Raw genomic sequence first — 14,930 nt, forward strand, 5'->3', positions numbered from 1 at the left:
AACTATCAGATGAAGTGTGTAAGATATGCATGCTAAGTCCTTTTGTGTCTTGCATCTGATTTTTATCGTTTTTTAGCTTATCTGGATCACCTTCAGTTATCCACCTAATGACCTCCTCATAGTAAGATGGAACTTGTTGCGGCAAATGAGAAGGCTCCTGGTTTCTCTTATCATCTGACCATTGTTGAATCTTTTGAATTTGTATTCTAATGGCATCCATCTGACTAGAGCATTCATCCCTTATAGCGCTGATTTGCATGGCATGGTGTTCTTGCATGTGCTTTATTACTTTATCATTCTTCTCCTCTATGTCCATCAAGCAATGTTGCATGAAATTTATTTCTTCTTTATGATTCGCTTGCATGTCAGCCAACTGATTGTTATGATTGAATGTCATAGAGTCAATTTCCCTATCATGATCAGCTTTCATGGTCACCATATTTTCCTCTAAGACTGACATCTTGCTTTGCATGCTTCTAATTTCTGTTTCATATCTAATTTTCATGGCCTCAATTTCCTTAGCATGCTGATTTTGTGTGACCTCCAACTCCCTATTACGTTTTTCCAGGTGGGTGCCTAAAGTTTTAACATCATTGATAAGACTAGTTTGATTGCTTTCCATGTTTCTTACCAGCATCATTAGATCTTGTATAATTTGCTTTTGTTCTTCCCTTTCACTATTATTTGTCCCTGATTTTTCACTATCATGAACTTGATCTACAATATTTCCGGTGGATGACACATTCTGATCCTGAGAACTTTCTTCAACAGCTTGACCTTTAATATGATTACTTTCTTCTTTTTGCACAGTTTTAGAGGTAGAAGGCAAGCTGCTTGGACTATCATATCTATCTTTAAAAGCATCGAGAATGTCTTGTAAAGAAGTGAAAAAATCATTAGGAAAATTATTAAACCAATTCAAGGCATCACCCTCTAAAGAATGGACAAATAGACGCATCTTGAAGTCTTCATGATTATATTGAGGAAATCTACAATATAAGATCTTTACACAAGTAAACATGTTTAAATGATGTTTAACAGTGACCGGATCATCACCCGAGAACTTAAACAATTTAGAAATGGCCTCTTTCGGAAGATCATGGAGATTATTAGTAAAATGACATGGCTTACATGAATAATCCATGATGAACAGTAAGGGATCAAATGGATGATAGAAAGAGATTTCTGCTCAAGAAAATTAAGAGATGAGAGAAGTGGAGTCGCCACTTGAACAACGAATCTGATTCTAGGATCCAAAAAGTAAACACAAGCAGATATGAGGAAAGCTTCTTGTCTGGGAAAAATGAGAAAAATGGAGTCGCCACCCAAACAAGAAACAAAACCGAAGAGATGCTGCTGATATGTGATGAAAAGATGCCAAAATATTTGAATCTGCCAGCTCAAATGAGAGATGAGAAGATGAGAAGCTGAATGTCGATGAAACCCCAAGAACAGAAAAACTCTGTCCCCGGCAATGGCGCCAAAAAATGTTGTCGCGCAGATTGACACGACAACGCTCAGATCGGGGGCTGTCACTCTGATCCCCGATCCCTCCGTTTAAGCCTGTCTCCCGCGGCTAAGGGGGGTAGACCCTACGGGGTGATGAAGGCCAACTGCCAAACAGTTGGGCTGGGAGACGAGATGCACGATTGAGATAAGCGCTAAAATGATTTGATTTAGCGGACCAGTGCCTTTAAAGCGATTACTTGTTAGATGATATAGAATGTAAAACCATGAACAACAATCACTTACCATCAAATAGCCTGAACAACGCTTAAATATTCAATAAAACCACAAAGATCAAGGAAATCAATAACGATATCAGGTAATTAGGAGAAAGATAATTCAGTTATAAACCATCAATTGTTAACCAGATACCACATCAAGATATTCATTCATGTAAGGCTTTCATTCCACATCAAAAACTTAAAATCTCAGCATAAAAATTTCTTCAAATGACTGAATTTTGACAAAAAGACATTCCACAATATTTTTATATTTTTCCGATTTTATTTTTATTTTTATTTTTAAATACCAAAAAAAAGACTAAATTAAAAACTACAATTTAAAACTTAAAATCTATTCTACAAATAAAAATTTGAACTAAAACAAAAAATCTTTTTAATTTTTTATTTTTTATAAATCTAACTATAAAACGTGAAAAAAGGAACTACACTAAACATTAATTAAAATACAAAACAAAATTTTAAAATAAAAAAAAACTAATGAAACGAAACTAAAGTGATATAAATCGGAACCCTAATCTAACGTAACCTCATGAACATTAAAAAAAAAGTCGTACGCAAACTATAAAAAAAAATGTTGCATTACTAATGAAGTCCATTTGCCTGCGGATACATACGTTTACCTGAGGAAACGCAGACGAGGAACCCTGCTGCCGGCGAGGATTGGAGCACGATGACAGACGACAGTTAATTTTATGAGAGACTCTTACCTGGGCCGAGGGTGAATACCGAGTCTGCAAACCATCAATGGCTAGCTGTGATGATGAAACGTGAAACCTCCTTGGCGTGAGTCAGAAATGCGAATTTGCTGAAGCCCACGTTGATTTGTTTGAATGTCCAGCAAGCCGAAGGGTATCCTGTACGTGGTATGTGCAGTTTGATGGCTGAAACTGTGGTGGATACCTGAGGGTTTGCAGAAGGAGGAGAAGGATGCACGCAGGTCAACGGCAGAGTGCAGTAAAAACTGTGACCTGGAGATTGCCAACAGCGAAGTTGTATTCACGATGAAACAAAAAATAAAAATTCTTCTTGATGCCGCCTCATGCCAAACGCATGAATTCACTGGTCCGATGGCCCAGCTTGCTTCTGAAATTTTACAGGATAAATTCGATTTTCTGAATAGCTTTCTTTGGATCCCCTTGTTTATTAACTGGCATGGTGCATGCGGGTCTGGAGCCTTCACACCGAAAAATGCATTAAAACATTGGCATTAAAACATTGGCATATATCTTGATAAAGCCTTGACGGCAGGAATCGATATTGGACTTTCTCAGATAACCTTACTCCAACAAAATCGAGTTGCGTGCATCAAAACAAATTTTCAATTTTTTTTATGCTATTGATTGTGTTTGCAGTTTGAGGGAAAACATCAGAGGTTTCCGACAGAGGAGAGTGAATAACAGAATTTTGCTACATGATGATACGTGACCCCAGCCAAAGCAAAGACTGAGGGCAGACCACTGAAACACGCTGGGCCACGTTTGCCTGAGCCTGCAAAACCCTGAACAACACAATGATAATCCTGTATCTGCAATGGACAAAATCACCCAAAAAAATGATAATATGTACATAAACCCAAAAAAAAAACCAAACCCTAAGTGAAGACTGCATAAAACAAAATATGAAACCCTAAGACAGCTTAATAATTTACAGATTTGGCCCCTTTAACAACCAGATTTGACAATAATTGCAGTAATTGTTTTCAATATATCAGAAATTTTGAACTTCACTGTGAACAGAAAAGAAATCTCTCAATGTAAAACAGAAAAGAAACTCTTAATGATTAACCCAGGGCACAATCAGTTGGGCTCTGCACAGAAGAGCCTGTGGGAGTCGGCTGGTTCAGCCCAGAACTTCCCCAAACGCCCACCTGTACCTTTTACCTAAAGATCTCCTGCACACCTCAAGCAAACATCAGTACAGAGGGCAAGAAATGCTGCTAGATTTCAAGGAATAATGGAGATACCTGCCATTATTCCAGAAACCCTATAACATTCAAACCCTAGCACATGAGCAAGATACCTGTACTCACAATACTCTGAAAACCAGCTATTATTAACTGCTAAAAACTGAAATATGCAGAAAAAACAATCATCTCACAGCAATTCCGGAGAGTAACACCAGCCAGTTTTGAACCCCAAAGTCTTTTTATTAATCAGAAAATCAGATTACAAGAGAGCTTTCTCAGTACAGACTCACAGATCAGATAAAAATCTAAAATGACCCCCTAAGACCCTATATAAAGGAAATGATCCCAACGGCTAGTTTTGGGTGATCCATGTTGAAGCGATCTCGACCGCTGATGAGGATCAAGACATCTCTTGATCTCATCCGTCGATTTTATTAAAAAAATGATATTTTGCATGTGTTCACAAAAATATTATTATTTTATTGCTTAGGGTTTTTGCTTTATGTTTTTTTTTTTTTTTTGATTATTATTTTTTTTTTTTTTTTATTTATTTTTATTCATTTTTTAAATTTTTAATTCATTTTAAGATGGATCATCAAACTAAGCCGTTGGAAACATCACCTAGGACCTAGGACCTAGGACTCACGAGGGGATTTACAACATTTTCAACCCTCAAGACACATTTCATCATGATTTTTACAATTTACATCTCAAAGGGATGAACCCACTTAATACAGACCCTCATAGAACACCCAGTTCTGCGACACAACTATAATCTAGCAGATTAACATATAAGATTCTCCTAAAGTTCTCATGACGAAATCCATCTCGGCTTTGGGGTCAGGTTTGAAGGAAAACTCTGCCGATCGTAGATCGGTGAGACGAAAAACCTCCCGGGACGCAGATCATCATTAGAAAGTTAGGTCCACCTAGGAAACTTTACATACATGACTCTGATCTGCTTAGATTATTTACAACTTATACATGCAGACTGGGTTTACAACAAAAATGATCAAGCTGCTGATGATGGCAGGATGGCACGGACATGCTGATCAGGTGCTGCTTCTTTCTGTCAAGAAAAACGGGATGCACTGCATGGGTAGTTGACCAGTAGAGGTCAACAGGGCTGTCACTAAGTTATCCTTGAGAGCCTTGAGGATATCTTGGCTCTCTTGGACCTAGTCTTTGGCCTTTGGGGCCCGACTGTCTCCAAAAACAATATCAGCAAAAGTCAGTGCATCATATCCATAGAGGGCACGGAAAGGAGTCATACCAATAGACATGTGGTGCGTGGTGTTGTAACAGTACTCACCCAAGTGCAACCACCGAATCCACGTCCTTTGCTGACCTGTCATATAGTTCCTTAGGTACCCCTCCAAACATTGGTGTTCCCTTTCCATCTGGCCGTCCGTCTGAGGGTGGTAACTGGTGCTGGGAGTGAGCTCCGTCTCGACCAACCTGAAGAGCTCTTGCCAAAAGCCACCCATAAATCTGTTGTCTCTGTCGCTCACAATGTTCTTGGGGAGCCCATGGAGCCTGAAAACCTCCCGGAAGAACAACTCGACAACCTGTGCAGTCGTGTACCTAGTGGGGATGGCGAAGAAATGGGAAAATTTGTTCAACCTGTCGACCACTACATATATGCAATCCTTCCCCTGTACCGTGGGGAGCCTAGTGATGAAATCCATTGAAATACTTTCCCATTTCCCCTCTGGAATGGGAAGTGGTTGTAGTAGCCCTGCAGGGTGACACTCCCGTACGTGCTACAACACGTCCTCCTTGAGGCCCTTCCACGTGAACCTCTCTCGAACAACCATGTAAGTCTTCCGGAACCCCTAGTGTCCAGACAATGGTGAATCGTGAGCTGCCTGGAGTATCCTCTCCCTCAACTACGAGTTGGGCACCAAGTAAATGCGCCCCTTGTAATAGATGACCTCATCCATCACATGGTAACGCTCATCTGCATGTGTCCCCTCCAGTACCTCGCATGCCCTCTTGTCCTTGGAGTACTCCACCAACAACTGAGCCTTCCAATCCTGGTAGATGCTCATGAGAGATAACCCTACTGGTCTCCTGGATAGAGCATCGGCCACCACATTGTGCTTCCCCCGCACATACTCAATGTCAAAATCATAGGCCTGCACCTTGCTGACCCATCTCTGTTGCCTGTCGTTGAGGCCCTGCTGCCCCATGAAATGTCGAAGACTGTTGTGATCAGTCTTCACTCGGAATCGGTTTCCCACCAAGTACTGGCGGAACTTGGCCAATGCATGCATAATGGCCAACATCTCCTTGTCATATATGGAATATGAAAGCTCATGTGGTAGGAGCTTCCGACTCTCGAAAGCTATGGGATGCCCCTCCTATGACAACACGGCTCCAACTCCTACCCCTGATGCATCACACTCCACCGTGAATGGCTGGGAAAAGTCTGGGAGTGCCAAAACAGGGCAATTGCTCATCACCTCCTTGAGGCGATCAAAGGCGACCTGTGCTCCATCAGTCCATGCGAAGGCCCCCTTCTTGGTCAAGTCGGTCAAAGGTGTTGCCAGCTGCGAGAACCCTTTGAAAAACTTCCTGTAGTAAGTGCAAATACCCAAGAAGCCTCTCAGCATAGTCACATCTCGGGTACTGACCAATCCCGGATGGCCCGAATCTTCTCCTCGTGCACTTTCACCCCATTTGCTCCAATGATATGCTCGAGATAAAGCATCTCTGTCAATCCAAACTTGCACTTGGAGAGCTTGGCATAGAACTACTGCTCCTCCAAAATGCGCAATACCTCCTCTAGGTGCTGGAGGTGCTCTTCCCACGTTTGCTATAGATCTGGCTGTCATCGAAGAACACCAGCATGAACCTCCTCAGCTGTCCCCGAAAGATATGGTTCATGCAAGACTGGAATGTGGCTGGAGCATTGGTTAGCCCAAATGGCATGACCAGAAACTCAAAGTGCCCGTAGTGGCATCGGAAAGCTGTCTTCGGGATGTCCTGATCACGTAGTTTGATCTGGTGGTACCCTGAACGTAGATTAATCTTAGAGAAATACTTGGCTCCTCTAAGCTCATTAATGTAGGGAATGGGGTACCAGTTCTTAAGAGTCTTCCAGTTAAGGGCTCGGTAGTCGATACACATCCGGAGGGTTCCATCCTTCTTCTTCACCAGCACTACTGAAGAAGCGAAAGGACTAGAACTTGGCCTGATATGGCCCAACGCCAGCAACTCCTGGATGGCCTTCTCGATCTCGTCCTTATAGGCTTTGGGGTGCCTGTAAGGAGTAGTGATAACTGCCTGTATACCCAGCTCCAGCTCAATGGTGTGCTCAAATCCTCTATCTGGTGGCTGCCCTGGTGGAATGTCCCCGAACACTACCGCATACCTATCCAGTAAAGCTTGTATGTCTGCTGGTGGTGGCTGCGCCTGTCCCCCAACCTCTGAGATCCTCAACTCGACTGCCCATGCAATGTCCCCATGCCGAAGATCTGCCTCCATCCTGTGGGCCAAAACTATCTGAGGTGGATAAGACTGCATGCCTCTCAAGACCACCAGTTTGCCATCTGGCCCAATGAACTCCATCTCAGGTTTCCTCCAGTCCGTCGTGACTCGCCCAAGGGAATACAACCACTGGACACCCATCACCACGTTGGTGTCTAGCACATCGACCACAAAGAAGTGGCTTGTCATTGAGTAGTTCGCCATAATTACTATCAAGGATGACACGTATCTGGTACACTGGATAGTACTGTCACCTGGCACTAGGACTGAGAACCCCTCAAACTCTGCTGTGGTGAGGCCCCTCCTTTGGACCAGCTGTGCATCTATGAAATTGTGGGTAGCCCCACTGTCCACCAACACCGACACCCTCTGTCCCTGTACCGTACCTCTGATCCTGAGTGTCAAAAACTTAGGAATCTCGCATAAAGAAGCAAGGACTCCTCCTGATGTGGCAAGAGATGCCCCTCCCTGTGGAGGTGGTGGTGGTGGCCCTTTGTCTGCTGGACTCTCTCCATCTGTCCCACCACAATCCTGCTCCACCTCGTCCTCCTGGTCACTGTTAGAAAAGACCTCAATGTAATGTGCTCTACCTACAGTGCACCTATGGCCAGGTGCCCAAGGCTCTCTGCATGTGAAGCACAGCTTCCTCCTCCGGAGGTCCTTCCATGTCTCCTCATCTAACTGTCCCCTCCTTTGCATGGTCCTCGGTGGTGGGGGTCTAGTCTCATGCCCCTTTTGTGGAAAAGGGGTCCGTGCAGGAAATGGCGCTCTGGTCTTGGGGATGGTCCCTTGTAAATCTCTAGCACGCACAACCGCTTCCTGCAGTGTGGAGGGTCTGCGTGACTTCACCAGTCAACGTAGGGGCTCAAGAAAGCCTTGAAAGAAGGTGTATACCCTCCTTGCCTCAGACAGATCCGGGACCATCACTGACACACACAGAAAATCTGAAAAGTACTGCTTTGGGTTGCCTGTCTGGCACAGTTGTGTCAGCTCCCTGAAAGATGCCTTCGGATCCCTCTAATCAAATCGCTCCACCACCCTCCGAGTGAAGTCGTCATAAGAAACTATCTGGGCATGCCCCAAAGTGGTCAGGCCGTGAAACCACCAGTCATGGGCTTCCCCCTCCAAGTGCAGCGTTGCCATCTAAATGGCTTCCTGCTCCATCATCTAGTTGAGTTGGAAGTATGTGTCCATCTTTTCAATCCAAGCCCTGGTTGTGCACTTGGTAGTGCCATCAAATGTAGGGAAATACATCCTCCCTATAGTTCTTTGCAGCTCATAGTTTTGGGTCCCTTATCCTCCGTACCCCTTGTTCCTCTCACTTTGTTTGAGCTTGCAGTAATCTCTGAAGGAGAGGGCTTCTTTGAAGTCTTCGTCCATTGCTTGCCACTCTCTGAAGTAATCCCCCATCTGAGGAGTGTCTTCCTCCCTTGCCGGTTCGATTTGTGCCATTGGCACGAAAGAAGGTAATGTAGCCCGAGTCGGCACACTAACTGAAGGGCGTTGTGCTGTTGGTGAGGGGTGATCGAAAGGTTGAGAGGCCCCAGAAGTTTCTCCACATAGAAACCCTCTAGGCATGGCCCTGTCCCTGTTCTGTGACTTGATCTCCTCCAGCATGTCTTTCTGCCCCTTGGCCAAGTCACTCAAGGCCCTCAGGAGGCTATCGAAAGCCATCTCCTCCCTGCACTTGGGCTCTACCATTTCGTCCTATCCGGCCTCTGCTTTCCCTCTTTCCTCCGTATCTGCTGTAATTTCTAACTCTCGTTCTCTGCTCCTGTACCTCTGCCTACAGGAGGTGATGTTTTGCTGGTCCTCTCCTCTCATAGGAAACAAACCCCACAGCTGAGCCAAGAACTAGGCTCTGATACCACTGTAATGTTCCTAAGTAGGAATATGAGTGATATTTAAACAAATAAATAGTGCAACAACATAAAATTAAAAACATGCATTAGACATCCATGAAAACATTGTAAATCTGGAACTGCTGAGCCATATATTATAAAATCTGAGAGCTAGGTACAATATAAAATGGAATGGTGCACCTAGGCTTGTCTCAAGGACAAGCTTGACAAAACCCAGGTGATGAAATAGTTGAGTTGAAGGCTGCCCAGTTGTTGCACCACTTTGCACTGCGTTGTCCCAGTAAACTGCTGCCCTACTAAACTTCGACCTGCTGGAATGTGCCCAAAAACTGCCCAAAAAATTATATCCTTTCAGCCCCGAACTCCTTGGACAAAACCCAGAAAAACCCAGAAGGGAATTTCTCTGGTTTTGACTTTGGATTTTCGGCCTCCTTGGAGCCTCTCCCCAACTACTGTTGCCAAATTCGACTTGCAGGAAACAACCTGCAAATCCCTCTAAAAACACCACTAGAATGTTGGATTCACCTGTGTTGACTGACTCCTTGCTCCCCGGATGATTCTTGGCCAAGATGACTGCTCTCCCAAGCACCACAAATTTGCTGCTAGAGGCCTCTGCGCAATCCCTCTGCCCAAAAATTCGTACTGCTGATACCCCAGTCTAGCTGGTTGCAAAACCCAACGAAAATTCCCTCAATGAATAGCCTTCCCAGCGCCCGTAACTCCTAGCAAGCTATGGTCCTCACTGCTGGCTCTAACTCCCCCTGCGTGTTTCTGGTTGCCCAGGAAATACACAGTCCCCTGCTCTGCGTTGCTGGCTGAAGAGTGTGACTGTGTTGAACTCTCTGAAATCCCTATGGAATAGCCTCCCTAGGGCGGGCACGGATGGTCCCCCGAAGAAGAGGTTGAATCTCCTGCTTGGAAGATTTGTGGCTAAACAGCCAGTAGACTCGCTAAGCAGTAGAGCGTACAAAGGTGTGTTTGTTTGTAAATGATCAAGATGCTGCAAAATGAGAGCTCATTCTCCTTTTATCATCTTGGGCCCCCTTAGCCTCATGTGGGCCCCTCCTTCCACTAATTCAATTCCCTCCAACCTCATGCAATGGCCAAGTTCGAATTACTCATGGGGGTGGTCCCCACATTCCACTAGCTACAAAAGTAAAGTCGAATTCCCCTATAGTTCCTAAGTCTGCGTGTGGGGTCCTCCTCCTAAGCCAAAAATGATGCCAAAAATGTGTAGCTGCACCCTGTGACTAATACATTTAAGAAGGGACATGACACTACTCATGTGGCCAAGCTGGGGCCAATCGCATATTATAAGAAATAGGAGGTTGAGAAGCCTTCTCCTATACTCCCTTCACAAGAAGTTCGTATTCTCAACTTTCAAGCGACCAAATCACAAAGCAGATAGGAAATGAAAGCCTAAGAAGGAATATAAGGTCAGGGATGTCATCTTGGTAGATAAAAATCTTGTTCCTGCCAAGATTCACGGAAAGGTCAGGGAAGATTATTACTACATTGCCAAACCTAACGATGAACTTTGGTCACAACCGGTCAAGTTGAGACGTATCACCCCTTTCCTTGACACTTGACATTGTATTGTATGCATATTAGGGTAGGGTGCATTGCATACTCATTTCCTCATTAGAACTAACATCATATGATATTTTCATGATAGAGTAGTTGCATTTAGATTAAATTTGCATTTTAATTTTCTATTGATTTTATGGCCTATTATCAGGTGTTGACCACTAGAGTGGCACCTGATAATTATATGAAGACTCCATTCCCAAGGATGTACCAATGGACACTTGTACCATCAGATATCATCAGTCAACAAAGTTTTTAAACTCTACTTCTATTTTTTCATCATCTTTCTTGTACCCAGATTCCACACCTTACGGGGAATTGTAGTAAGTGATACTAGTAATGATGAGTTTTTGAGTCTGTAATAGGCCTAGGATGTTGGGACTTGATCAACAAACGAGTACATCTTTGAGTGTTTTTTTTTATCTAGTTAATTATCTATTTTTTTTCAAAGGCAAATAATTTTACGGGTTTTTTCACTCACTTTTTACCCCAAAGCCGGGGTGACGGTTTGAAGGTTGAACCCCTAACACATATTAGTGTCTTGAGTCGATGTATATTACCATACTAGATCACAAAAAAATTCGTGGAATTTGGCTAGGTCTAGGTAGTCATTTTAAAATTTTTTAGATTTTCCGCATTGCAGAAATTGCTAATAAAATTGTATTTGTAATGTAATAAGTGATGTCTAGAGAAGTTGTATGGGGTATGAGTAATGAAATTTGCACCTCTCACCCTCAACTTTCTACTATGACACACTTTGAGAGGTTAAAAATGTGTTTTTAACCCTCAAAACCCACTTTTCCTAAGTTTAGTGGGAAATCTGGCAATTAATTAAGCCAAAAATTAAATAAATGGAGAAAAATAAATATCCACACATGCTAAATGTTGTGGAAATGAGGTGGAAAATTATGGGGGAGTTAAAGTGAAGTCCCAAGGTGATGTGGACTCCTAAAATCAAGGAAAGGACGTGTTCAAATAAAATCGAATTTCTAGCATTAAATGAGAAAATTGCTTACTTGGAAATTCGAATTTGTGAAGTTAATGCACATTTGGGAGGATTTGGGAGAATATTTGGTGGATATTTTTGTGGGAAATTGTCCCCACATGGGTTACCACCCATATACACTTGTCATTCCATCATAAAATTCGAATTTGGCACATAAGGGAAGAAGAAAATGATGTCCACTTGCCAGAATTCGATTTTTACACTTGGCATTGGAGCTTCATTCAACAAATTCGAATTTCTCTTTGGGATTGTCACCTCATGAAACTTCTTTAATCACTTATACTTTGGGATTGGCTACCATAGTTCTATTTAAATGAGCGTTTGGCTCTCATATTGAAACTTAGAACGAGCTATTGGGCTTACAGAGACTCTACTAGATTTTGTATTCATTTTCATATAATAAAGAGACTTTGGGGTACTATTGTGTTGGTGTTCTCCTTCCATTTCTTGAGGTGATGTTATTTCAATTGTTGTGCTTTACATTCTACATGTATGTTGGATTATGCTAGTTATCATTTTGCCACTTGTTTGGATTAACATATGCAAGCTATCTTGTATGGTTTTTGGGTTAGAGAAATACTCTAGGAAGAGGAGCACTAGAAGATTTTTGGTGAAATCTCTAGTCTTCTCCTCCATTGTATAATCTAATCCCTTTATGATTGTTGACATCTTTTTCCAAGTGTGTAGAGATCTTTAGATTTGGTTGAAGGATTTACTTGGGCGTGGGGTAACTCTCCAATAGACGAACTAACTCCCAAGATCAAGAATAGAAGGACCCAATCGGTTTGCCTCAAGGATCTCATCAAACAATTTTGAAAGAGGGAGTTTCCTTTCCTCTAGCCTACTAAGATCACATAAATTTAAATTCAATATTTTTCTTGATCAATATCTTGTGCTTTCAAGGATTTTATTTGCTACCTAGAGCATGGTTTTAACTAGACAAGTATGGAGTTCTACTTGCATGTCTTGATCTAGTTCTTGTACACTAATTGTAGATTATCATTTTGACTCTTTCATGTCATCTTTCCACTCATTTTGGATCTGTTTTGCAGCCCCTTTTGAGCAGATTTGAGACGAAAATTCAAGGAGGTTGTGAGTATTTGAGGCATCATTTCTCGAAAGGCCGAGTTCTACTTTGAGGGCAACATCCTTCTCTCACTAGGCTGTGGGCTAGAGGAGGCTTAGCCTCTCTCCTTAGCACTGAATACAACTCTCTTTGTGGCTGATTTGATTGCTGCAAATTTGTTTCTTGTATTTTCAGATTTTGTCAAAGACTCTCCTGTAGTTGTTACTTGAAGAGATCTAGCCCTTGGAAGTGGCATGTTGTAAAAACTCCTTTGGTTTCCTTGGGAAGTCTTCTCAAAAGGATTTTCTTTTCTCTCTTTGTAACCAATCTCTAATAAAAAGATTATTTTTTCTTGTGAGGGAGCTTGGGATTTTTCCCATGGTATCCTTTCTCCCCATTTAGAGGGAGGATCATTGCTTGTGGGTGGACTAATCTCTTAGTTTAGTTACTCCAATTTTCTTTGTTAATCTCATTGCTAAGTTCATTCGTGCATGATTAGTTTTTTAACATAACACTCACATCCATTCTCATTTTAGCATACATTTGAGATTGGTTTATGTTTTCCATTTCCATTTCTTGAATACTTGTATTGAGCAATCTACTACAACACATGCAATTTTTCTTTTGATACAAGCAAGTATTTTATATTTACTAGGCAAGCTTAAACTAGTTTAATTTATCCATATACTTTGGTTTCACAAGTCTCTTGAGCACATTGCTTTATCATTGTCAATTTATATTATGTGGCATTATCATTATTGTTGGGTCTTTCTTGTGTCACTCCATTGAAACAATTTTGCATTGATTTCATTTACTTGTAAAGCAACATATTTGGAGCTTGTGGAGCTACATTGAGCTAATTGTTTCACTTTCCCTTTCCATTGAAAGATATTGGTATTGTTTATTTGAGCATTGTCTTTTATTTTGAGCACTAATATCAATACTTTCATGGAAGCAATAGTACTCACTCATGCATTTCATCTAGGCATTTTAGCATAAGAAGGTTTCCAAGCCAGGCCCCAAGTCTCACTAAAATTAACCTCCAAGCATAAGCTTGGTTGATAGAAAGTATAGGGAAAAAGACTTTCTTGGAAAGTTCTTCCATCTGGTACGAAGTAAGGTAAAAGTGTGACCCTGTAGTTATGAAGGTGGCTTGTCCCCTTGTAGGAACGAAAGCACATGCTGGCTCGTAAGACTCAGGGGATGGGTATCGTTAATGACACCTCTGTGCCCTCACCCCCTCTTTCTTACAGTCACCCCAATTTTTACCCTTTGGTAAGAGCTCAAGAGGAGGACTTCTCATTTAGATTAGACATTTTAGATTAAAAATAACCAAGACTAATTGCATTCAAATCTAGTATAGGTGCATCTCATGCTAATACATCTTATGATTTCACTTGCAATTGTCCATTTTACTTGTCATTATTGAATATTTTATGTTGGCAAGCATTGTTTCATTTTCCTTTTGCAAGTAGAACACTAATTGATTTTCCTTTTGCAAGATATCTCTATATGCTTTGATTTAGGCATTGATTATATTTTAAAAGCATTTTATATCTTGTATCGATTATCGTGCTAACATCTTTGTCTCCATTTCAGGATTGTTTTGCTTTCATTTTTTTAAGCATTCTACTTTTGTTTTGAGCAAATATATCTTTCATTCCTGTTGAGCAATTTATCTTAAGACACTGGTTTTATGGTTTTAATATGTTAATGATTTTATTGCTCATATCATATTTTGCTCATAATTCTTAAAAGTAATCCACTTTCACTTTAACATCTCTCCTAGAACCTCACATTTCTTTTATCTTAGTTTTCCATATTAGGGACCACCCCCCATAGCTAACCTAGGAGATAACTTAAACGGAGAGAGAAGAGATTTAGTATGACAACCCCTTCTCTTAGTTCCCTGCCACCAACCACACCTTGTGGGGTTGAAGGCTTTTCTCACTGACTTGTAGGTAGGTGTAGGCGACAGGGTTAACACCAAGCATGGGTGATCATAAGACACCACAAAAAACATGTTGTTCCATGTGTTTGGTCTTTGACATGTGCAGGTAACAGGTCTGCGGTACCAAGAGATTGTTGGTGACCTCCCGTTCGAGTGGATTTGTGCACCTTTCCGAGAGCTCATGTCCTAGTTGGAACCAGAACTTACCCACTACTTGTGGTTAGTATGCATAGGAGAAATTTTTTCTCCTAGATGGTCCTTAGCCAGCAGCCAGTAGCCCCTTGCAACCACCAAATAGCTTGATGTGCCATT

The 14,930-nt window shown here is 41.9% G+C and overlaps 1 pseudogene; it reads left to right on the top strand.

Annotated features, from left to right (window-relative positions):
• LOC149250302 (E3 ubiquitin protein ligase DRIP2-like) overlaps positions 1-14,930 on the top strand; it is a 313,805-nt pseudogene that overhangs the window by 271,978 nt on the left and 26,897 nt on the right.

This window comes from Pinus tabuliformis, chromosome 7, assembly GCF_031772625.1.
Source record: "Pinus tabuliformis cultivar Carrire ecotype Pingquan chromosome 7, CPIR1, whole genome shotgun sequence".
Lineage (NCBI taxonomy): Eukaryota > Viridiplantae > Streptophyta > Pinopsida > Pinales > Pinaceae > Pinus > Pinus tabuliformis.